The sequence below is a fragment of the Choloepus didactylus genome, chromosome 8, assembly GCF_015220235.1.
Source record: "Choloepus didactylus isolate mChoDid1 chromosome 8, mChoDid1.pri, whole genome shotgun sequence".
NCBI lineage: Eukaryota > Metazoa > Chordata > Mammalia > Pilosa > Megalonychidae > Choloepus > Choloepus didactylus.
The window spans coordinates 3,121,808-3,146,591 of record NC_051314.1 but is presented as its reverse complement, the minus strand read 5'-3'; the positions used below and the strand labels follow the sequence as shown (position 1 = coordinate 3,146,591).

The window sequence follows — 24,784 nt, the reverse complement described above, 5'->3', positions numbered from 1 at the left end:
AGCATTTCCTGAAACATGAACTTTATTTGGGCCTTACTCACAGGGAGGCAGAATTTAAACGGCTTTTCTGTTGCTGGGCAGGTACCGCTTTCGCAGGGAAAATCGGCTGCGTGATTCAGAGAACAGCAAGCCCGTAAGGGTTTAAGACAAAGACATTCCTAAGGGTGGGGGGAGCACAGATGCAGGAACAGGTCACTCTGACCTGAGGGGTGGTGCAGGAAGGACTAGAATAACACTTGAACAATTACATTTTGCTCTTTTTGTGAGACTAAGAGCCTCTCACCTCCTGTCTGCTTCCCATAAAGTTACATTTTAAGGTCAATTTATCCTTTTTCTCCTTACTGGCTTACAAAGACAATAGGTTAAACATTTAGCTGCCTTGGTCATGCAGATTGCTGTGCACCAAAGATCTGTAGGCCTATTTTGCTCAGGCCATGGCTTGCCACACCCACATCCCCTCATGGCACCTGGGCCTGCAGGGCTGGCTTCCAACAGCTGCACCTGTATCACTGCTGGGGTCAGGGGGCCCTCAGGCTGCCAGCACCCATGGCTCACTGGATCCAGCCCTGAGCCGATGGGACAGCGGCTGGGCTGGAGTGTCCCTGTCACAGCACCTGCCCTTGGAGGGGTCTATTCAAGGCGTGTGCCTGATGCTGCTTGCCAGGGCATCACACGCTCCAGGGGTTTCCTGTGGAACTGAACACAGAGCTCATCCTCCTTGGCCTGGACCACTTGCCTCAATGCCCGCACCGTGCTTTCATCTCCCAAATCCTTGCACTTGCATCTTTGGCTCAGCATCTGTTTCAGAAGGAATCCTTCAAACAAGACTCAGGGTCACGAGGCCTTTTCATTGTGTGGCTGGGTTTTAATCTTTTAGCACAGAAGGTGTGCCGAAAGCAGACATACAGTGTCCTTTCAAGGCAGAGTGGTGGGACACACGAGGCTCACGTCTTTGCATGGCAGGCGGTTTTTCTGCACGGCAGGCCAAAGCTGGGTCCTGTGGACAGAACAGTTGGTGCACTTTCTCGGGTGTGAACTGTGTGACCTTGGGTGAGGCACTTGACTCCCAAGGGACGATTCCTTCCTCCAAAATGGGAGTCGCTGCACCAGACTCACGGGGGAGCAGGGATCGTGGGACTCGGTGACTTCACGTGCATGAAACTTGTCTGCCACCTGGTATTGCAATAAGTGACAGCAAGTACTCCCCTCTCCGTTCATCCCACCATGATCCCCAAGGGACTTGTCTTCCTCAAAGCAGTCACCGTGCTCTTGCTTTACAGGGGATCCTTTCCTTACTGTTATAATTATGCATAAATGTTATTGAAGTGCTACTGTGTGCAAGCTTTGCTTGAGACACTTTGCAAACAGTAGCTCACTGCAGCTACAAAATAGCTACTAAATTACCCTTGTGTTACAAGTGGAAAGGCAAACACAGAGAGGGTTGATAATTGTCCAGCGTCACACAGCCAAGTGCCAGAACCAGGACACATACACCAAAATGTTCGCCCTGTCGTCCTCACTCTTAAACCCCTTGCTAAGCATCTTCTTGGAGCCCAAGGGACGTGACCGAACATTTAATAATAAACTCACTTGAGGCACAAACCAGAGACCAGCAGAGAATAACTTGAGAACCACCAGGGCTGCGTGCATTCCTCTGTTTATGGAGAGCACGTCTCAACTGGGGTATTTTTAGGAAGTCTGGCATGATGGTGTGTTAACATTGAAACTGTTAAACTCAGCCCTACTTACCGAAAATATCCCTGTGTCCATATTGCCTCTTACACTTGAGCACGGGAACTGCCAGGAGCAACAGGTCTGGCTCTCCTTAGCCCGAGAGCTCCCCAAGGACACCCCCTGGGCTTGGGGTCGTGGCAGGGTGAGATGCCCCAGATCACTCCTGCATGGCAGAGGTTGGAACAATTTTCTGAGCTGGGGCTGGAGGGACATTCCAAAGACTTTCGGTATCGAGGGTGGGGTTCCGACAGAGGTTAAGATGAGTGAGACCAACAGGGATGGAGAGGAAATAGGGGGAGAGAAAAGAACAGATTCCCTAGTTTCCTTAAACAGAATGGGAAAGCAACCCCAGATAAAAACTTACAGAAGAATCTAAGCCAACTTTGCTTGTTCTACTTCGTTTGCTTCTGATAGTAAACGAAGTAATAATTATAGCAATAACGAACACACTGGATCAAGGTCAGGAAACAAGGGAAGGAAAGAAGGGAATTCGTGCTTGTTAAATATCCATGTTGTGCCCCACACTGTCCTGTACACTTTTGTCTTTAGCTTCACCCTCATCACATCCCCATGAGGTTGCGGCCGCCAGCCCCACTTCACAGGGGAGGGAAGTACCAGCTGGGGAAACCAGACCTTCCGGGGTCACGCGGCCAGATCGCCAGCTTCTGACCAAGGTCTGACTGGAAGTCTGGGGTCCTTCACTGCACCCGGCTGACTTTCAGGATTATTTTAGAAGGACAGAAGGCCAGGACGAGAAGACAAGGGCTCCAAGGGGATGGGGCTCGGCCGGGCCGAGGACACAGCCCGTGGCCCGAGCAGGTGGGCTGCCCCAGCGCCTGCAGGCATGGCCAGGCAGTGGTTCCGGGGCTCTGTCCGGGGCACCCCGGAAACATCGCCAGGGAAGGAGAGGAGACGGGCTGGGTTGGGACCCCACGGTGGTGGCTCTGTCCACAGGGTGGAGGCAGCACGAGCAAGCCAGCGAGGAAGAAACTCGGGGTGACCACCCCAGTCAGGAAACAAGGGCAGTGTCTGCTCCAGAGGGACTGAGGGGTGAGGGCTGTGGGGCTGGGCCATATGGGCTGGGGGGCTCGGGAGCTGGGGCTGGGGGGCTCGGGAGCTGGGCCTCACACCACCAAGAAGTGAACTCAGAGGCCGCCCCCCTCCCCAGCCATCCAGCCTCAGGAATCCACCCCGCGTGCTGTCCACCCCTCCCCAGGTGGGTCCTGGACCATTGCCCCTCTTTCCCAGCACTGTGCAATCATGAAGTTCGGGCTTTTTCAGATCCACCACCAGTGGGGTTGAAAGGACCCATCTTCCCAGGGGAGAAAAGGCTCTGGGTGCCGGCCAGTCGAGATGGCCTGGCAGCTGCAGGGACAGGGGCTGTGCTGGAGGTGAGGACGCGGCCAGGATCCAGGAGGAGCTCGGAGGCCCACCCACAGGCCCTTGCTGAAGACGAGGGAGCTCAGACGCAGAGGGGTGTGGCCACCGTCCCTGGTCACACACGTGCTAAAGCCGCAGACCAGCAGCTTCGGGCTCCAGCAGCCCATGGCCAGCGCCTCCCAACACCTCCATTTCCAGCTCCTCGCCCACGGTGGGAGCACAATCGCAGTGCCCTGGCGGGAGGTGTGGCCGGTGCGGGGCCAGCCCTGGCTACTGACCTCCACAGTGGCTCTCCTCCTGGGCCTGCTCCACCCTCCTGCCAGGAGGGGATAAGAGGCTGTCAGAAGAATCTGCTAGAGAAAGTTCTGGAAACACAGGTGCAGAAGAGCTCCTGACTTGCCCACCTGTCTTCTGCAGAGCCTCAGCGCGGTGGCCTGGGGGCCGGGCAGGTGACCTAAATGTCCCCATCCCCCAAACACACCTGGGTCTGCACCCTTTGCCACTCCCTCTGGGAGCAGAGCCCATTTCTCCTGGAATCTGAGCCTGTCTTGGGCTTGCTGTGGCCGACAGAAGGTGGCGGGAGTGTCCCCGTGCTGCTGCTTCTCCTGGAAGCTGGCACTGCCATGAGAACAGCCTGGGGGATTGCTGAGAAGCTGACCCTGTGGCCCCCTCAACTGGCTGACGGCTAGTTGACCACACGCCTGTGTGTGGGGCCACCCCGGGCCAGCCCCGTCCGCCCACCAGCAGGTCCAGCCCAGATCAGCCAACCCGGGTCCAGAGGAGCAGAACTGCCAGCTGACCCACAGACTCAAAAACAGCCCTAAAGGCTTTTGGATTTGAGCCACTGAGTTTGGGGGTGCCTGCTTACCCACAGCCCCAGCGGGTGGGGTCAGCCCATCGACAGGTGTTTATTCTGCACCAGTGTGCTTGGTACTCGGCCAGGCACGGGACTGCAGATGTGCAATGCTGTGAAAACACACTGCACTCCTCGCACCGCCCCAGCCGTCTCTCCACCCAGCAGGCGATGTGCGCTACCTGCTGCATCAGGGCCTTGGCATGTGCTGTGCCCAGACCTGGGAGGCCCCTCACTCCACTCTTTGCACGACTCTTGTTCATCTTTCTGGCTTCACCGTTTTCACTTTGTGCTTCCTCCCGAGCACTGGATCAGTGACTGCAGGCCTGTGACACCCGACCCCAAAGCCCAGGGACTTCAGAGAGCACTTTACCGCGTGTCATGATGCTGGGGTTTGGCCGGGTGGTTCTCCTGCAGCTGCGTCCAGCCTGGGGCCTGGCTGGGACAGAAGGTTCTGGATGGCCAGTTGGTGCTGACCATCCCCAGGCACCCTGCTCTCCCCCAGAGGCTGCAGCTGTTTCCTTCCTTGGCCATCCCGGGCAGCAGGCCAGGGAGTGAAGGTGGGGACTGCAGGGTCACCCAAGGCCCAGCCGGGGGCTCTCAGGTCCCCAGTCCCACCACATTCATATGGGTCGGAGCAGGTCACCAGCCAGCTCAGAGTCGGGTGTGGGGGGACCCCGTCTTGGGATGAGAGGAGCTACAAAAAAATCTGCAGCTGCCTCAATTTCCCCAAACACATAATAGCACAGCTGTAAGACCCTGTATTGAAGCACTGGCTGACTCATTCTCCTCCGTGACATGTGAGCTACAAGAAGGCAAGGACCTCCCAGCCCGTCCACACCAGCTTGCTGGTCTCTGAGGCAGTTCCTTGCACAGAGTCAGCACTCAGAGGGTATTTGCTGAGAGAGGGAAGGGAGGGAGGGAGGGAGGGAGGGCTAGAAGACAGGGCCCAGCCCTCCACTTGGGGAGCTTTGGACACCTCCTTGGCAGGGTTGCCACTCCACAGCAGACCACCTGCGCCCACCCTGGACTGATGTGGGTGCTCACCATGCCCACAGGCACCCACCTGATCCCAAGGGCCAGCCTGCCCCATCTTGGGGCAAAGGACTTCAGCGGAGGCTCCCCTGTGGAGTGGGCCTTGGAGAGCCCCAGTGCACTGAGCCAGGGTCCCTGCTCCCTCCCCAGGCAGGCCCCTCTGTAGACCCACAAGGGCAGGGCTGTCGCGATGGGAGGGGAACTGCATGGCTGGAAGGTGGGCTAGAGTGTGCCCAGCCAGGCTTATTCCCTGATTTTATTCTCTCTAAATTTCAACTTCGTAATACTATCTTGGAACTCCTTTGCAGGGTCACGTTGCTAAAAAGCAAATACACAGACAAAAATCCGGAGAGGAGGAGGAGGAAGGAGAGAAAGAAAAAGGAAAGTCAGGGGTAGAGCAAGGAGAAGGAGGAGGAGAGGAGAAGAAGAAGGAGACGGAGAAGGAGGAGGAGGAGGAGGAGGGTTGGGAGGAGGGCCCAGGGAGAGGAGAACACCTGGGTCTGCAGGTTCAGCGGCTGAGACGTCTCAGTGGAAAGCTCAGCAGGGACAAGCAGGTGGACGCAGGCCAGATCCTTGACATCGCAGGGCCCCCCCGGTGGAAGGGCTGAGGGACAGCCAGGCCACCTGGCACAGCCACCCCCACCCACCCAGCCTTGGGACTCCCTCCCCTCCCGACCTCACAGACCCCACAGCCCAAGCTTTGTCAGACTGTGTCAGAGGAAGGTGCCTGCAATTGGACCCAATCTTGTCTCCCCTGAGGAATCTTCCCCAGTGCAGGCCATTATGTTTCAGGAAGTGTGGAAGATGCCCCCCGTGGAAAGAGACATGCTAGCTGCATGTTTGGTTTTTAATTGCACATAAAGTTAAATAAAAAATAAAAGCAATAGAAATACATGTATTTATATTTATTGATTGATACAACATGTGTATATAATTTGATCTGCACACAGTTATTTGTCGAGTTGTGATTACTACGAGAAGACCCGCTCGTCCACATAGCTCCAACGCTGGAGCTCGCTCTCCCAGCCCTGGCCCAGCCTCTCCACCCGAACACTGACTGGCCTTGTTCTTCCCATTCCAACATATTTTTTTGATAGGAGTCAATGTTGATTCTATTTATGCTGTATTTGTACTGGACAATCTCAGCCCCTGTGGCTCCATGGCTGCCAGAAGGAATCTTTAAATGAAAAATCCTCATTTGCCATCTCATGAGTGTGGATGCACAGCACTGACCTCCTTGGAATTGGTCTAGGCTGAGGGTGACTGGAAAGGCAGGGGTTTGTTACTTTCCCCGATGAGAAAGAGTGTGGTATAGAAGGTCCACAGTGTGAGGAGCCAGGATCTCTATCTCACCCCACCATATGTGGCCTCCATTCCCCAGGTCACCTCATGGTCCAAGATGGCTGCACCTGGTTAAGCCATCACATCAGTATTCCCACCAGCAGGAAGGAGGGAAAGGAAAGAAAAGGGCACACCTCCTTGAAGGAGAGGCGTATGCAACACTGTACATTTTATTAGCCTAAACCTGTCAGGGAGAGTGGGGGAAAGGTCTTTATTTTGGGCAGCCTCATTTCCAGAGAAAACTTGAGGATGCTATTATGAGAGAAGAGCCTGGCTCTCCCGGGGCTGGGGTGCAGGGCCAGATGGCAGCAGCTGAGGTGCAGCCTGCAGGGCCAGTTCCTCAGCTCCCCTGTCCTCCCCGAGAGCTGACATTAGCCTCAACCCCAGGACCTGTAAGAAGGGGAAGGTTTTCTGAGTGCTGCAAACATCCCCGAGTCAACATCAATAAAGCCCAGATGAATTTGTTAAAAAGAAAGTGGCTGATGATCATCTGCGAAGGGTTTAGTCCAATTAGATGGTTTACTTAAAATAAAGCTTTGGGGGATGAAAACCGAGCTCAGGAGCAAACTTCCAGGGCTTGGGCTGGTTCATCCGCCCCAGGTCCTGCCGGTGCCAAACCCAGTTACTGCCTGTGACCCCCGGGTCACGAAGTGTGGGTGCACAGGCCACTCCCTGGGGGCTGGAGTGCAGGTTTGCAAATGCCCCCTTCATTCCTGTGAGGGAGCTTGCGGGGTGAGGTGTCTACAGACCGCAGAGAGCCCCGAGCCGATGGGGCACTGGAGGGATTCCAGGGTTTTTTTTTTTTGTCCAGAACACAAACGGGTGGAAGTGGTGATGGGGGCGGGATGGAGCGGCAGGCAGGCCCCAGGCATTGCGGCCGAGGACCGGGGGCTTGGTGTCCACCCTGGCCCAGCTCCTCCACCATGGACAGACGTCTTCCAGCTCAGACCACTCAACCACCTCCCAGGGAGGGGCTGGCCTGCAGTCACCCCCAAAACCTTCCAACAAGCCTGGACCAGTGCACGGCTGTGCTCTGCTCACAAACCCCAAGACAGGGAGCCCATCCCCTCCCAACGCAGCCCAGTTCATACATCTTTGAAGTGTTCCTGAAGCTCCAGTGCTCTCTCGTATATTAAAGAAAAGCCGCCGCCCTGCAGCCTCCATCTGTTCTCACTGCCCCGCCTCCCTCCCGTCACCCACATGGGACAAACTTGTCACCCACACGGGACAAACTTGTTCCCAGCCCCCTGGAAGGAAGACAGATCCTCGGGGGCTTTAAAATAGGCATTAGCTCCCCCTCCCGACCTCAGGAGAAAGAAGAGACCTGCCATTTAATAGGCACCTACTGTTTGCCCAGTGTTTTGATTGGATCAAGAGGCAGTTATCCCATTTAGAAATGAAGAAACTGGGCTTTAGGGAAGTGAAGTGCTGGCCGGGGTCAGGCAGGGGCGGAGACGCTGAGCCTGGCTCTGTTCTCGCTGACGTGGGGCCTGCGTCTTCTCCGGGCCCTGCCCAGCCATGGCCTCTCTTGTGAAAGCTGAAGGCCCCGGGCCCTTCGCGCTCCTGGGTGGCGATGGCTCCAGGCCCTGTCCCCGCCACCAGTCACTCTGCAAAGGGCTTCCTAAATGCCCCTCTGGCTCCAAGGTGCCCCTTCCCTGTGCACCGTGGGGCAGGGCCGCTCCTCACGTCCCCCTCTGTATCCGTGAGGACTGTGGTCAGCTTGGGTGATAGGTTGCCACCAACATGGCTCCAGCAGCTGTGGTAGGGGCCCAGGGCTGTCAGGGCGGCTCAGAACTGCCTCCGAGAACCCACGCCCTCTCGAGCTCTTCACTGCACCATCGACGCACCTGTTACCTCATGTGTGTAAGACGCTGGTTCTCCCCAGGAAGACAGGAAGATGGGGTGGGCAGAGGGCTGTGTCCGCAGGCGCCGGCCGTGCAGTGCCAGAGGGAAGCAAGCCCCAGCACCGTTCCTTCTACGGCTCGGTCAGAAGCAGGCAGAGCCCCCCAAAGGCCCGTCATGGGCAGGAGAAGTGGGGCAAATGTGACTTGCTCGTGGGTCAGTCCCCCACACACGTGGTGGGGTGGACACTGCCCTGCTCCTGAGCCCCGGAGGAGCTGGGTCGGGGGAGGCAGGGAGGTCCCCGCGCTGACCACTCAGGAGGCCTTGGAGGGTGCAGCCTTGCTCCCCAAGATCTAATCACACCCGAGGCAATGCCTGGACATCTCTCCCGGAAGCACCTCATCTTAAGATGCACAGCAATTTCTGCAAACATGTCAATGATTTAATGTTGGAATTTCAGGTTCTATCTTCCAGTGGACAGGGAAGGTGGGGAGAAGCCCCCAAAAGGGAGACAAGTAAATAAGGAGGGAGGGAGGAGGGAAGGAGAAGGAGGGAGGAGGGAGGAGGGAGGAGGGAGGAGGCCTGTGTGGCAGGGTAGGTGGGTGGACTGATGGAGGGAGAGAGGGCGGGAGCAATCTCCGAGGAAACTGCCCCCCTGCTTCTCGAGTTCCCATCGAGCCTGCTTTGATTGAAAGCCCCCCAGGCAGGCATGCCGAGCCCTCGCTGTCTTTTAAACCCTCCTGGGGTTATCTGAGCTGTGAGCGAAGCACGGCTCCCAGAAGGGGAACAAAAGCAGGCAAGCACTTGTCCCCATTGTCACACTGAGGCGTGTGGGTGGAAATCCGTGCCCTCTGGAGTGGCCGTCCCTTCCCGCCGACGCTTCCCTATGATGCCCTGGAGGCTCCGGCACCTGCTCTGCCTCCCCCGCGTCCTGCTGTCGGTGCAGTGGGCCTGCAGGGAGGCTCCTCACTAACTGAGCCCGAAGCCTCCCCCTCTCCGAGGACACTGGCTTAAGAGGCGGGGAAGGCCCCCTTGGCCGGGATGTGGCCTGGCCTGTGCCCAGAGCAGGGGACAGTGTTCGCTCAGACCCTCCTATGCCCTGTGGCAGAGGCACAGGTCCAGGTGGAGACCGTGGGCTCCAAGCTCAGCTTCAGCACCGCCCGGGGCTCAGGCTACCCGCTGAGCCCCAGTTGTGTCTCTTCTAAGTGGTGCTGTCCTTGGAGAGACTCCCTGCAGAATGAAGCATTTCACACTGACAGCCACATTGCTGGGTGCTCACAGCAAAAGCAGAAACTGGGAAGCAGAGCCAGGCTTCCTGGGCAGAGGAGCAGGGTCCTGGCCTAGCTGATGGGCCATTTCCCTCATACAAGGGGCTGAGAACGGACAAGGGGTCTTTGCTTAGTGACCCTTGCATGCATTCAGAAAAGTCCAGGGAATGGAATGGTGGATGCTGGGGGGGGGTGTGTGGGGGGGTGTCTCCAGCAAATAGGGACTTGGCTCGGGGCTGTCCACACCTCCAGGCTGCAAGGTTCCCCCCACCCGGGAGTGCAGAGTGCAGAGCAGCCTGTCCCCAGTTGTGTATAACCTGAGTCATCCTGGGTGTTTCCTGACCCCCACCTTGCTCAAATTCGTGAGGAGGGGACAGGTTCCTGGCATCAGCCAGGAGCACAAGGAAGTTCAACTTCTCACTTGCACACTGCAGAGGGCTGAGACCCTCCTCCCCACTAACCCTAAGCCGTCAGGACAGTTCCACCAGAAGAGCTGGTGCTGGGGTGGACGGTGCTGGGGTGGGTGGTGGCTGGTGAGCTGGACGTGGCTGCAGGGCAGGGAGACCCGGAGGCATCCACACCCAGACCCCCAGGGCCCGCTGTCCTCACCCAGAGCCTGCACCCAGATGTCGGGCCCTCAGGGAGGGTCTAAGGATGGCTGGGTGCTCCTCTCATCACCCTATATCCTTTTCCCTCAGATCCCAGGAAAGTTCTTTTGGAAAGTTGCAGCCTGACCTGACCGGCTATATGAGAACAGGGAGCATCAGGGGCCCAGGTGGCTGCACACCTGGTAACCAAGCCCAGCCAGTTCTGGTCGAGGGGGCAAGGAACCCCCCTGAGAAGACCCAAGGGACCCCTACTTGGCCTGGACTCGGAATGTGAGTGTGGTCAGGGAGGAGGGCTGGCTCCAGGGGCAGGGAGGGCTGCCCCAGACTAATGCTCACAGCAGCCCGGCAGAGCAGGGCACCCCTCTCCAAGGGCACGGGCCAGCTCCAAAGCAGACTCTCAGCTCGTGTCACCCCAACAGGCCTATGACCTCCCAGAGCCCCAGGTCCCAACTCTAAAACACGGCTGCTCTGGCCCACTTGGTGGAGAGCTACGGGTGCCTGGAGTGGCAAGGAGGAAATCCACAGCCGAGTGGGCGATCCCTGACGGGCTGCTCAATGCCACCCCAGCGGGAAAATGCAGAGCCGGAGAGTCATGCCCTTGCCCCAGCTCATGTACAGGCATGCATGCATGCACACACATGCTCACGCATAGGATAACACACACACAGCTACCACCTTACTTTCCCTAAGCACAGACTGCTCCTTTCTAGACTATTCAAGATGGAAATTTCCAGAATCCCAACAGAATGAAAAGAGTATAGCTTAGAATGAAGAGCAGGAGCAGACAGGGGACAAGTCCTGAAACACTAGATCCCATATTTTGCTTCCCTGGCCATAGAGCCAGTGAGATGACCAGGGGCCCTCACCCACCCCACCCACCCAGGCCAGGCCCTCCTGGCCACCCCAGCTCCCACCCACCCCAGGGGGCCCCTGGTTGCCCAAGGAAACAGGAGGCAGCTGCTGAGGGGCCCGACCCCCCAGCCAGTTCCAGCACCAAATGCGAGAGGTTTAGTCTTTTCTAATAAAAGACCAAAAAATTCTCAGATCACGATAACACAGAAGGGAGCCATTTGCTGATGCACAAATAACACAAAACAACATTAAAATACCACTCAAAAGTTATTGAACAAAAGCAAATAAACAGTGTTGGCAATTTTAACATTGAACAGTGTATATTTCAATAGAAATAGAAATAATTTTCAATGTAAATTGTTAATATCTAAATTCTACCAGGAAAATATATTATAATCCTACATAGGATGACCAAAGCAAGATAAAAAAAGGTAAGAAAAAAAATTAAAACAACATAAAAAATAAGTCTAAAACTCCTAAAAAGGTCTGAAGAAAATGCCAGAAACACACCGGGTATTTACTATATTCCTGTTGGATTTCTTCTCAATCTTTAGGATAGAGAATAAGAGAAATTTATAAAGCATAAAGTAATTGGAAACTATAATTAATAAACAAATAAACAAGAACTAAAGAGAGAGTCGACATTCTTTCCCCAAATCTGCAGACACTGTAAAAGTTTATCCTAGACTCTTTTGCAAGTACCCTCAACAAGTTCTCAAAAGCAGGAATGAAACAGGACACACCCTGAGTAAAGTTCAGGAAAATTAGAATTTGTAATAAAAGCACATGTATAATAAAAGCACTTGATACATCGAAAAGTTTTGGATAGAGCCCAAACTGTACTCAGAGGCAAATTCTTAGTAACAAAGTATGTTTCCTGTATAATTAGCCAGTGAGGCATGGCACTCCCGGCACTGGAGATGACTGAAGAGAGGAGAAGGCAGGAGCTGGAAAGCGTGCTGCCCCCTCCTCTCTCCAGCCCCTGTCCAGACTCTCTGCGCCCGCACCCTGTCTTGGCCAACGCAACCCGGCACCTGCACGCAGCCCGGGCTCCCTCCCGTCCACCTGTGCCATCAAGTGCCTTCCTGGCAACACCTGAACCACGGTCCTTTGCAGGATCCCGAGTGTCTTTCATCAGGTAGAGTCAACGGTTCTCCCTGGGGGGCTTTCATTGACCCCAGTGTGGGGGCAGGACCCCCCTCCAGTACCTGGGCAGCCCCTGAAGCTTTCCTGTTGATGTTCTCCTGGCGCTGTCCCATCGCGCCGTGCTTTTGCCGCTGTCTTTACCACGAGGGGAAGACGTCCTTGGGGCCGGAAGCCGTGCCCCACTCATAACTTCAGATCCAACACTGACGAGGGCACCTTGCACAAGTGGCGCCTTCAGATCACATTTTCAATAAATCATTGCCCACGAATAATAATGAATTAATTAGATGCATGAAAAGCAAAATCATCCTGCATTAACTGAAGACCTATTTCTTAGGATAGAAGTAAAGTAGACAACCCTGTGTCCTGTGTCAGACAAAAGGAAATTAAATGCAAGTAAGAAGAACCAGAAACAAGGAGGGTATAAGAACCAATATCAATCTTTCTAAAAGAAGGATTGCTACATACAAGGCAGGGCTGATAAATTTGAAATTCTCAGTAACATAGAGAATGATCCATGAAATCATGAATTAGCCACATGGATTCAAGAAGAAGCAAGCTGGAATAGTCATGCAGTCATTGGAATTATGGCAAAAGAACCAATTCCAGAAGGTCCGGCTGTCAGATGGCTTTAGAAGGAGTCCACAAACTCAAAAGGGATCGAGAATTACCAGGAGGTATGAACTGCTCTAGAATGTAGAGAAAAAGGGGTAAAGTAGCCAATGCATTGTGATTAGGTCAATTTTTGATCCCAGTGGAACCCCGACACCAGAGGCCAGCAAGGATCGTGAGAATAAACAAACTTCCATTGGATCAGCCTTACACCAACCTCAATTACGAAACTGATGGAGGGCAGGGTCCACTGGACTGCAAACTGGGCAGTTAAACTATCCAATAAGCACACAATTAAGCAACAGCTTGATCTTGGGGTAAAGGTAGTGAACGAGAGGAGCCAAATCTGGAGCATGGGAAGGTCAGTCACCAGGAGCAGGGGAAGGGGCACAGGGGTGGGCCAGGGCTATGAGGGAGCAGGCTGTTGGCCGTCCACTCTGCCAGCCTGGGGCCTGTGGGCAAGGCTGCAGGGAGCAGCGAGGCCCGGCATTAGTGGGTGTCAACAGAGGACTCCGCCGGAGGGCCTGGGTCTCAGACCGGCCCCCTGGGCATCCTGCTCGGACACTCTGGGCCTCAGTTTTCTCCTTTGCAACCTGGAGAAGAGAAAATGTGACTCCCAAAGGTTGCTGGGAGGAGCAGACAAGGTGACATGTGTCTTGGCACATGGTCAGCGCTGCAGAGTACTGGAAGTGGTTATTTGGGGGACAGACACGTCATACTTCCCAGCATATGTCACCCCTTGGCTTCCCTGGCTCAGACTCCAGGCTCCCTGGGCCCCCAGGGATGACACGCCTGCCCGTGTAGGGGGAGTGCGCACGTGCTTATCGTGCAGGCTCTCTCTGCCTGAGGCCTTTGTGCCCAGCGTCCCCCTGACCCAGAAGCTTCCTTCCCTGGATCTCACGCCTGGCTCCTTCCCCCAGCCGGGACAGGGCGCAGCATCTCCCGTGGGTGGACACCCCATCCCTCAGTACAGCAGATTCCAGCTCCTCTGCCCTGTTCCCAGCACCCCCAGGCCCTGCAGTGACGTGTGGTATTTGGGGTCTGTTTGCGCACTTCCGCCCACAGAGAGCAGGGCCCCTCTTTCTTGAACACTTCTGTGCAGCGCCAGTCGCAGACAGGCCCTCAGTCCACTGTGTTGGAATACTCGAATAAATGACTGGGAATCACGCTCTCCCTGACAGGAGCTGGTCGTCAAGTGAAATTCCCACAACTGGGTACTAAAAGAAGGGTGCAGGCCCCCCTCGGCTCCATCCTGGTTCCAGGAAAATTAGGGTCTGGGTTTTAAATTCAGGAAACGGCATTCCAGTGTATGTGTCCACTCCTGCGTCTGCTTCCGAGAAAGGGGGTGTGAAGACATCAGGCTTTGGTGCCCACAGCTCTGGGAGGGGTGCACGACGTGGCACTGGGTCAGCTGAACTTCGCCGGAGCCCCTTGCTCAGAACCTCCCTCCCTGTACAGTGCCGGGTGGGGCTGGCACCAGAGAAATCCGAGCAGTGGTGGAAGGCAGGCTCAGGGCCAGCCCCTGTGCTCGGGTGGCCAGTGCCCAGCTCCTGCAGGTCATCCTCGCTGATCGGTGGGCTCCCTGCATGGCTCCCCCAGATCTGCTCCTTCCATGGCTCCGTCAGGGCCTGTGCCACCCCTTGGAGAAAGACCAGCTCCTTCCCAGGCCGTCCCAGGCTGCTATGTGCTCGAGGCTGAGGTGGCGAGAGGGAGATGCAGCTCTTGTTTCCCACCCTCCTTGCTCTCCTCTGTCATGTCCGGCTCTTCCTCCTGGCCTCCTGCCCCCTGACCCAGAGTGACATCAGGCCGGCCACCGCCAGGACCAGTGGCAATGGCCTTCCACTGGCTTCTTCCCAGCAGACTCTGATCCCTGTAATTAAACCCCTTGTTCCATTTTTTTCTTATTGATGTGGATATTGGTTGGTTTCCAACCCAGCATCCACTTCCTCACTGCGCCCCCTCCTAAGAGCACACATCTTTTCCTTTGGGGAACAGCTCTCCCCACCAAGAAACAGCTATTTGTCTTGGAAGGCATTGTCCCCAGACCCGGACACAGGGTCAATCAGTCCAATCCCATTGTCCCGTCCACAGGAAGGACACCTTATCCAGGTGTAATGCCTTCAGCATGGGGTACGGGGAATGGGTGGGAGAACCCCTTCTCTTGATGATTCTGAGCAAATGTGACTCCTACAGCAGTCTGGGCCCATCTCCTGCATGAGGGGAGCCATCCCGGAGTCCATGGTGACCCTGGAGGATGGCAAGTCAAGAGAATCAGAAAGTCATGAAAGGGGGTGGGGTGGAGCTGGAGCCCTGAGCACACCGTGCCTGAAGCCTGCTCTTTCTGGCCTCTTCAGGAATTCAAGGCAATACATCACCTTCATTGGATAAGCCTTTTTAGGTTGGTTCATTTGTTGTTTATTTGTTTTTGTTCCTTACTATGGAAAGTTTCCTACCAGAGTTAAATAACAGGCCAGGAAAACAAAACATCCATGAGAGAAAAGAAACATAAACTGTTAAGAAGCCTACAATTCTCACCTGAGGAAAAGAACAAGACTTTATTGAGGGAAATAAATGATGATTTGGATAAAGGAAGAGGTGTACTATGTTATTGGATAAGAAGTAAATACTGAATCTCAGTTTTTTTTCCTGAATTACCTTGGATATTTAATGCAATTCCAACCAAAAAACCCCATTGAGATTTTTCTACAATGTCATAAACAATTCCTAAGTTTATTTGGAAAAAATAAGCATGTAATAATATTTTAAGTATATAAATAAAGAACGCTAAGGAGGAAGTTATCATATTGGATGTAAAAAGTATAAAGCCACAACTAAAAATATTGAAATATTGAGGCAGGAATTGGCAAAGGTCAATGAAACAGTATCAGTAGTCCTAAAACCATCCTGGCTTGACTCATGATAAAGAAAACATTACAAAACAGTGGGGAGAGACTGATTGTTCCACAAATGGAGCTGTGGAAATAGATGTTTAGGGTAAAAGTCACTTACAGTCTCACTTCCGCCCACTCAATTAAAGAGTTAAAGGCCTAAAAATCATTAAAAATAGACAACATAGAGGTGAGCATTTAACTGATCCTAAAGTGTGAAAGCGCCATTGAAGTGTAAAAAAAAAAGGAATATTTCTTCTAAAATAGGAGCAAAAGAGGAGCCAGGCGCCATGTCGGAGTGGGGATGTGGAGTAGAGTTCTCTTTTTCTCTTCTTTTTTAATCGATGTTCTTCTCTGCATTTTCTAGCTTGTTTTGCACTGATTGTCCTCGCCTTGCTTCGGTGGAAGGGTTCTCTGAGCACTCCGCAAAATGCTTCTGCAAGTCTCCAGGAGCTGTGGGGCTTCTCCAGGCCCCACGTGGGAATCTTCTGGAATGTATAAAGTCTGGGCACACTGGACTTGGAGTATGAACTGGGGAGCTCATGGGAATCTGACTCCCTACCCTCCCCTTCACTGAAGCCGTATACTGTGAGGTTTCAGAGAGGGGCGATTTGAGTTTTTCTGTAGGCTGTCAACATTACTAAAAGAGAAAAATTTCTCCCAACCACAAGGAAAAAATAGAGAAATAAATGTCAAGTCTGCAAGTCTGCTGCATTTAAAACCCCCAAGTTCCTGCTCTAATTAGTATTCTAAACCAGGCAAGAGCAGAAATTCAAAATCTACATTTAAATGAAGATCTTTGCAGCCCCTGACATGGGGTATGTGGACCGGGGGCCTCTGGAGCCCCCACGTAACCCTCCCTGGGCCACTTCCCTCCTGCTGGGGAGAGAGAAGGGAGATGCTCCAGAAGGGGGCAAAGGCACAGGGCAGCGCTGGAGTTCTCAGACCACGTGACTGGGATCCGGCCTTCTGAAGAACGGGAATTTATTTCAAATGCAGGTGGCTTGGCTCCCTTCTAGCATTAGCCAATTGCCAATCGCACGTGGCTGATGTTTTTTGACATGGCACGTGTGGCACCCGATGGGAGGCCGGGAGCCTGTCCGCGGATTGACAATCTGCAGACACAGAGACGCTAAGTCAGAGACGAAGGTCAGCAGCAGCAGTTTGATGGGAAGGAATGGCCAGTTGGGACACGCAGTTGCGCGTGGACATCCTCTCCCCATCTGCAGAGCCTTCTGCCTCTGCCCTGAGAAGAAACCTCCTGGTATCCTTCAAGGCCTCCCCCCCACCTGGCATCCCCACAGCTCTACGGTCCTCCCAGCAGGGAGCTGGAGAGCAGGCCAACCATGGGCACGTGCCCAGCCAAGGCCACGCAATGTCCACCGTTCATTCCCCTCCTCGTCCGTGATGACAGTGAGGCCAGTAATCCCAACTGCTTCACACCGTGGCCCCCATCAGGAGGGGCTGCAGCTCTCCTCTGACCTTCAGAGCCCCACAGTCCAGCTGGATCTGCACAGGGGGCCTCCGTGGGGCTGCATGGACCTCACCTGGCATCACACAGACAATCTGAAGGGGTCGGGATTTACTGAGGTGGGTGTGTGGGACTCCAAACCCCACGAGTTTTCCACCGCATCCCATTAACCCCCAAAGCTTCCCCAAAAAGTCATGATGTTTCCTGGAATATGGTGAGTTAACATAAATATCTGCATCTGAGTCTCATGTGGGGGCCCTGAGCTCGTCCAGGTGGAGCAGTTTGCTGAGCCAACATGGGGCCACGGGGCCAGGCCCCGAACCCCTGCTGGGCCAACATTTCTGCACCCCAGGAGGAGAAGGAATGCTCACTGTTCTATGCCTAAGGAGACTGACGCTCTGCAAGATCCAGTTTCTCACCCAAATGGGCAACCCCGTAAGTGGCAGAGCCAGTGACTGACCCGCCGTCCAGGTAATGATGAAGCACTCAGCCTGGCCAGGGCTCACCAAGGGTCGTGCCCAAAACTCGGTGTGAGACCCCCGGAGGAGGTCAAGGTCAGGGCCGGACTCAGAGCCTCCAGCTCCTGCGGGGGTCTCTCTCTTTAACAGTCAACAACATTGGCTATCAGAGGACTTCTTATTGCTTTGGTTCATTAGCCAAGTTCACACTTTTCCTTACCCCAGATGCTAGCTTCTGGCCCTGACACCTGACTTCACATCTTTGAAGGTATCACTCACTCTTTCCCTCATTCATTCATTCAGCTGGCATGTGGGGGTCACCACAGCCTTCCAGGCTCAAAGCTGGAGATGGAGACACCAAGATAAGGCAGGGAGCATGAACTCCTGGGCTGCAGCAGCAGACCCCATTGGCCTTGAACGTGGGCACGATGCATTGGAAAACACACAGCTTTCTTCTGGAACACGGGGCTCCCAGCCCTCCCTCTGACAGACGCCCCTATTTCTCCTGCAGGACGCTGGGTCTCACCCCCACCGGCACCTGCCTGGGCCCCTCTTTTCCCTCTGCAGAGCCTGGGGGTGGCCCCCCCCCCAAGTCTCCTCCATGCTTGCTGGAGTCAGTTGGGCATTGGTCCCAGCTGCCTCCCCTGCCACCCCCTTCCTCCTCCATGAACAATCCACTGCTAATGATTTGTTTCCACAAGAGGAGTCAATAAGTGAGTTTTTTCCAGGGCTGGAAACAGAGCTATTTGTCATATAAAGAGAAAGTTCTGCGCCTACAGCAGAACTGAGTTTGAACTGCTTTGCAAGGGAAAAATCCATTTGGTTAAATAGTCTTTTCAGGCCACTCGTCTCCTCCAGCTGAGGAAATGGATTCAGAGACAATAAGCTCTCTAGCTCATCTGAAAATTCTCCCAACTAACTACAGATTTAGGGCTCAGCTCAAATGGTGAGGTCTTACCCAAAATGTTACTTTTGTGCATCACAAGTGGAGCTCTTGGAAGAAAACGAGGTGGTCCCCTTGTGCTTGGAGGGCTGTTGACACTGAGAAGCCCCTCTGTGGCCACCCTGCCAATTTTGGCACCCAGGTGGCCCCAGAGCACCTGCTGCAGGTGCACAGGAAGTTGGCGGTACCTGGCAGGTGTGCCAGGGCATCCCTGTGAGGTCCTCAGCATCACTGCATGCGGGACACGGCTCTCAGCCTACCAAGCTGCAGTGGCACAGCCGACGGAGGCCGCTGCCCTTCCGGGTGACTTCCCAAGGCCTCACTCACTGGGGCCCCAGTTTTCCAGGTGCTGAATGCCTCATGCAGGACATTCCCCAACTGCCACCCAGGAAACCCAGTGGAGAGAGGCCCAGAGGCAAGAAAGTCAGAAAGGGATCTAGTGACCAAGAGAGAAGAGATCCAGGGCCCCCAGAAGGCACTGGGGCTCCGGGACCCTCCACACACCTGGTATTACACACCCTGGGCTCTGCAGGATGACGAGGAGCAGAAGGGGGCCCCATCCCACGAGCTCACGGTGTCCTGAGAGCTTCAAGGGAAGGGGCAGTGCCACGTCCTGCTGGCCCAGAAAGGATAGGCCAGTTTAGATTCAGTGTCTACTTTTTTCAGCTTCTAGGCATTAATTTCAGTGGCTCTGAAACAATATACTTTAGTGAAAATGCTTTAGGAGCACTCAGTGGAATTGTGTAACTACACAGTTAGCATTGTTCGTGTTTGTACAGCTAAACAAAAAAGCATCATTTAAAAAAAATAGATTGTAGTTGGCATCCCTCCCCAAAGAAGAGCTTACAGAGAATGATCACAAACTAAAGGCGGCTTTTTCTAACCCTGCTCCCTGACTGCAGGCTCAGAATCCTCCCAGCAGCTCAGAAGGGGTGGGAGAAGGACGGCTGCGGGAACAGGCTCGTGGCCCAGCATCTGGCAGAGACCGCCGGCCCCTGGGGCCCGGGGATGCCCCTGTGGTCCCTTCCCTCTCAGAGAGGGTGGCTCCGGGCACCTGCACAGGTAGCTCCCTCGTGATCCCCGAAGGACAGATGGGAGGTGCAGGGTGGGGTGCTCAGGGATGACGTCTGAGAGGAGATGATCCGCTCCGCTGCAGCCTGGCGCCCCACTGGCAGGGAATCAGGCCCCCTGTGGTCTGAGCTGTGTGGCCATTTCCTGAGCCCCACACACCGCCCCTCAGTCCATCCACACATGGCCAGGGCCTGCTCAGGGCCTGTTGGAGGTGGTCAGGGCCATGGAAAGCTTTGGGGCTTTGGAGAAAGGTGCCTCTGGGCAGTTTCCCATCCCGTGGGCCGGCACCGGACGCCCTGGCAGTGGATTTCCTCCCGGATGGCGTGGGGGTCCCGGGGGTGTTGTGAGGAGTGGCGGTGGGGCAGTGACTAATGGAAAGTGCCTCAGGACACAGTGAGAGCCCCCCGCCCTGCCTCTCCTCCTCCCGCACATCCTCCCCATCCCCAATCCTGCCGCACGGAGTCCTGAACTCCCCGGGCACAGTGAGGACGGACGAGAGCCCTGCATCCCCAGGGGCCATGTCGGCCCGAGAGGGATCCCACTTCCCCCGGAGGGCTCAGAAAGTGTCACAGAAGAGGGGCCCCTGGGCTTGGTTGGTGCACCAGTCTGTATATATTATGTCCCCCAGAAAAAGCCGTATTCTTTAATGCAATCCTGTGGGGCAGATTGATTTATCTTTTTGATTAGGGTGTGATCTCTTGATTGGAAGTTTCCATGGAGATCTGACCCCACCCACTCAGGGTAGGTGTTGATTGGATTACTGGAGTCCTTTAAAGGGAGCTCTCACAGACAGCAGAGGGAGAAAAACGCCCCAGGATATGCTAAGCCAGGAGACCCAGGTGCTTGCTGACACTCTGAGATGCTAGCTCAAAGTTTGCTCTGCAGAAGCTAAGAGAGACAGAAGCCCAGAGACATTTTGGAGAAAGCCATTTTGAAATGCAACCAGAGAGCAAAGGACCAACAGATGCAGGCCACGTGCCTTCCCAGCTGACGGAGGTGTTCTGGCCGTCATCAGCCTTTCTTCAGTGAAGGTATCCTCTTGTTGATGCTTTAGTTTGGACACTTTTATGGCCTTTGAACTATAAATTTGTAACCTAATAAATCCCCTTTATAAAAGCCAGTCCACTTCTGGTATTTTGCATAGCGGCAGCTTTAGCAAACCAGAACACTTGGGAAGGAAGTCATTCTGGTTTTGGTGAGTCCTGCAGCCTCACAGGAGGAGGGGACAGCACCAATACCCCGGAGGAGAGGAGGGGCTGCCATGCAGCGTTGGCCCACTGCCCAGTGTAAATGCTGCCACCGTGATGGACGCCAGCCTGCACCGTGCCATCTCTGAGCCCAGAGTTGGGAAGAGATGCCAGAGGTCCACAGGCAGCCCCTGCCTGCTCCAGGGAGGGAGGAGGGGAGAGAGTGAACCCGGAATTCAGAGAGGGGATTTCTCAGCCATGAAGGGAGGGACCGGAACCTGGATCCGGAGGTCTCGCTCTGCAGATCGAGACCGTTCACCCACCACACTGCCTTGCTCCCCACCTGCCTGTTTCTGCTCTCTCTGCCCCAACAACAGAGGCCAGGGAGGAGCCTCCAGTCTCTCCCACACCCCAAGTCCCCGGAGCTGAACAGAGCCAAGGGTGGCTTGCTGGAAAGGGAGAGCTCCTGAAGTAGCCGGCCCCCCTCAGAGACAGCTCTGGAACTGGGGCACCAGCTTCTGCATGCTCAATGCTTTTGCACTCTCACCAGCTTCCCAGGTGTGACCTTCTGTGGGCTCGCAGGAGGCCACGCGAGATCTTCGCGCAGCACCACCTGATCTTTGCCCGTCCCCAGAACTCCCACTCAGCCTTCTTGCCCACTGTCCCCAGGCACTCTCCTCCCATCCAAGCCTCGGACCCCTGAGTGGTTTTCAGCATCCTCCCTCCCCTCCACAGGCACCAACCGTTTGTCATGGACAGTGAGGCAGCGTGTTCTGCTTGTGGAGCTTTCAAAAAGTGGCCTCAGATCTTTGCCAGGCCACCCATTGAGAGCTGGGCTCTGCATCCTTCCTGTTGGACCTGGGCATGCTCACGATGACGCAGTGGACAGAGGCGGTGGAAACGTGCCGTGTGACTTCTCAGATGGGACACGGGAGGCCACGCAGCTTCCGTCAGGTTCTCCAGGGACACTGACTCCCTGAGCGCTCTCTCCAGTGAAGCTCCTCCCAGAACCTGCTGCCATACTGGGAAGGGCCTGATCCACAAGGAGAGGTGACATCCAAGTGCCCTGGTCACCAGTCGCAGCTGAGCACAGCTGCGGGGTCACCCCCGGCCCTTCGCGCCTTCCTAGCTGAGGTCCTGACATGGCGGAGCAGAGACAAACCACCCCCAAAGTCCTGACCCACAGAATCCACAAGCCCAATAAAATGTGCGGGACACTGATTACGTGCTTCAACTTGGCGGGCCTGGGCTGGGGGACCGGATCCACCCCTGGGGAGGGTAGTGGGTACGGGTGACAGCACCCTCCACAGCCCCCCGGGCCTGGGAAAGTGAGGCCGGAGGCAGGCCCCATTTCCTCACCCAAATTACCAATGTTAGGGGAGGCTTGCCGGAGGGAACCGCCTTTTCCCCACCCCCTTATCTTGCCCGGACACTCCCCGTTGCCAGCGCAACTCCCATCACCACCGGTGCGCATACATTGTTGCCAGACACCGTTACGGGAGCAACTCTCGCCCCTTTTCAATCAACCTCCGCGCCCTCTCAGAACCAATCCAAGCCTTTAACCTCTACAGCTATCCCGCCCTCTAAACGCCCGATATAAGCTTGTACTCTCCCCTAATAAACTCTCTCTCTTGGTTTTCTTCACCCTAAAAGAAGCGTGTCCCGCCTGTTCCTTTCTCGCCGCCCTCCATACTTTGCGCGCCTCTCGCCGGGGACCTGGCCAAGTCCCCCGCCTCGCCCTCGCCTCCGGGAAAGAGCCCCCGCCGCCGGTACCCTCGGAGTAATCCTGGGAGCCTAGGATTTAGCAACCGGCCGCCACCCTCCCCCAGACGAGTCAACTGCGACCGCAAAAATGGCCCAGGTTTTATGCTGCTAATTTTGGGTTTGTTTGTTACGCAGCAGTAGATGACGAGAACATGGAACAATGATCCTGCATGGCCTCCTCTCCCCACCCCACCCTTCCCCTCTGCATCGTTCCTAAGAAGTCAGTGGGAGTGGGGGGGCCTCAGGCACACACTGATGAAGAGGCCATTCTGGAAGTCTCCCAGGCACCCCACTGTCCCTGTGGGACTCCTCTGAAGAGCCTTTATTACCCCCTGCCTTGTCTCCCTCCTTCAGTTTCCCCTCAACTCCCATCTCATCCACTTACTCCACTTTACTGATAAAATAATATGACTTTTCATCATCAGTTTTCTAACACTGGGCAATTTAAGAAGTACTTTCAAATATATTGATTCATTAAATAAAGCCACCTGTAAGGCAGAGATTCTTACTCCATTTTTATAGAAACACTGAAGCTCAAAAAGGCAAAGTGACTTGCTCAAAGTCATATAACATTCAAAGAAAAAAAGAAACCTAACTAAAAAATGAGCCTTCTGGCTCTGTGCTAATCTCTTCCACTCTGCCTGGTGCTTGCTGCAGTCAGGCAAACCCCTTAGCACAGCTCTCGAGCATCCACAGCAACTGACCCAAATAAACCTCCTTCTCTTTTAATTTTAGAGCATCAGATTCCTTTCGGAAATCACCAAGGTCATGAATAGAAAGAGAAATTGAGAATCTGGTCTGATATTTTTGCCCATGGGGAAGGCAAACCATATGTTCATCTTGTTTCCTTTCTGCTTTTATGGCTGGGACACTCAGCACCAAATGCAGCTTAGGCTTGATAACTGTGTAATGCTCCAGCCCTGTGGCCTGAACTTGTCTTTCCCTGGCTTGGTTTTTGATTCTCTCTACATCGCATTTTCCCCTGACCCGCCTTTTTATTTTTACAGCACACAGGTCACAGGTTTTTGCTGATTTTGTCCATTAATGGGCCCCTGTGGTTTTCACAGGACAGGCTGTTCCTGAATGAATGAGTGAATGAATAAGTGGATGGCTGTATTGTAAGCATCTATGAAAGACACATCAAAATGGCTATGGAACGAGAAGAGAAAGAAATCATAAATTATTAGATAAATTGCTATGTAGCGGGGTTTAGTAATTATTTCAGAGCAGATAAACCTAACACTGAGAAATGAGGCCCTTTTCTCAGCTTCCACTTGGTTTTGAGTAAGGAGCATTGCCGGGTCCTTGTCCAACACAATCCACATTCTGGAAATTTGCAGCCAAACCTGGCAGCAATGGCTCTTATGAGCTCCCAACCATCTCCACTCTGAGGCTCCAGACTTTGTTTTGGCTCCTGGTGGGGTTGAAATAAGACAAAACTGCCACGAAGCCCTGTTCAAGTACACTTCTTTGAAATATGAGATTCTGAACTATATGAAAGGGGAAAACAAAATAGTTATCATTTGCAAAACTTGTGATTATTTACTTTAATAAATAGAAAAAAATTAGGAGTAAAAATATAATCCAGAATAATGTCAAGATTCAAAATAAGGAGCTTTTGAATATTCCAAAAATTATCAGTTAAAAAGTCTCTGTTCAAGAAAATGGGAATGTTCTCATATAGATTGTGGTGGTGAATGCACAACTATGAGATTCTGCTAGGAGCCATTGAGCATACACTTAGGATGGATTGTATGGTACATGAATAAAGCTGTTTAAAAAAATAAACAGAAAAACTACAAATACTGGAGAAGATGTGGAGAAAGAGGTACACTTATTCACTGCTGGTGGGAAAGTGGAACGGTGCAGCCCATCTGGAGGGCAGTGTGGTGGTTCCACGGGAAGCTAAGCATGGGTTAGCCATATGGTCCTGAAGTCACATTACTAGGTATATACTCAGAAGAACTGAAAGCAGGGACACAAATGGACATCTGCACCAGATGTTTATGACAGCATTATTCACAACTGCCGATGGACGGAGGCGGCCCAAGGGTCTGTTGACTGATGAGTAGAAGGGCTAGACGTGAGTAATATATATGATGGAATATTGTGCAGCTGCAGAAAGGAGTGAAGTCATGAAGCATGCAATGAGGTGAATGAATCTTGACATTATGTTGAGCATAATAAGCCAGAAACAAAAGGACAGATATTGTATGGTCTCACTAATATGAACTAAGTGTAATGAGCAAACTCTAAGAACTAAATTTGAGAGCATAGGTTATCAGGAGATAGAAAGTGGGCAGAGATTGGGCAATCAGTGATTAAAGAATG

The 24,784-nt window shown here is 53.9% G+C and overlaps 1 long non-coding RNA gene across 1 annotated transcript; it reads left to right on the top strand.

The window, feature by feature from the left end:
- The first annotated feature begins 12,982 nt into the window (after positions 1 to 12,982).
- On the top strand, positions 12,983 to 16,336 carry LOC119543364. The gene is made up of 3 exons (XR_005218565.1): positions 12,983 to 13,032; positions 15,026 to 15,069; positions 15,927 to 16,336. It is a non-coding gene; the product is annotated as an uncharacterized LOC119543364 (long non-coding RNA).
- The last annotated feature ends 8,448 nt before the right edge of the window (positions 16,337 to 24,784 follow it).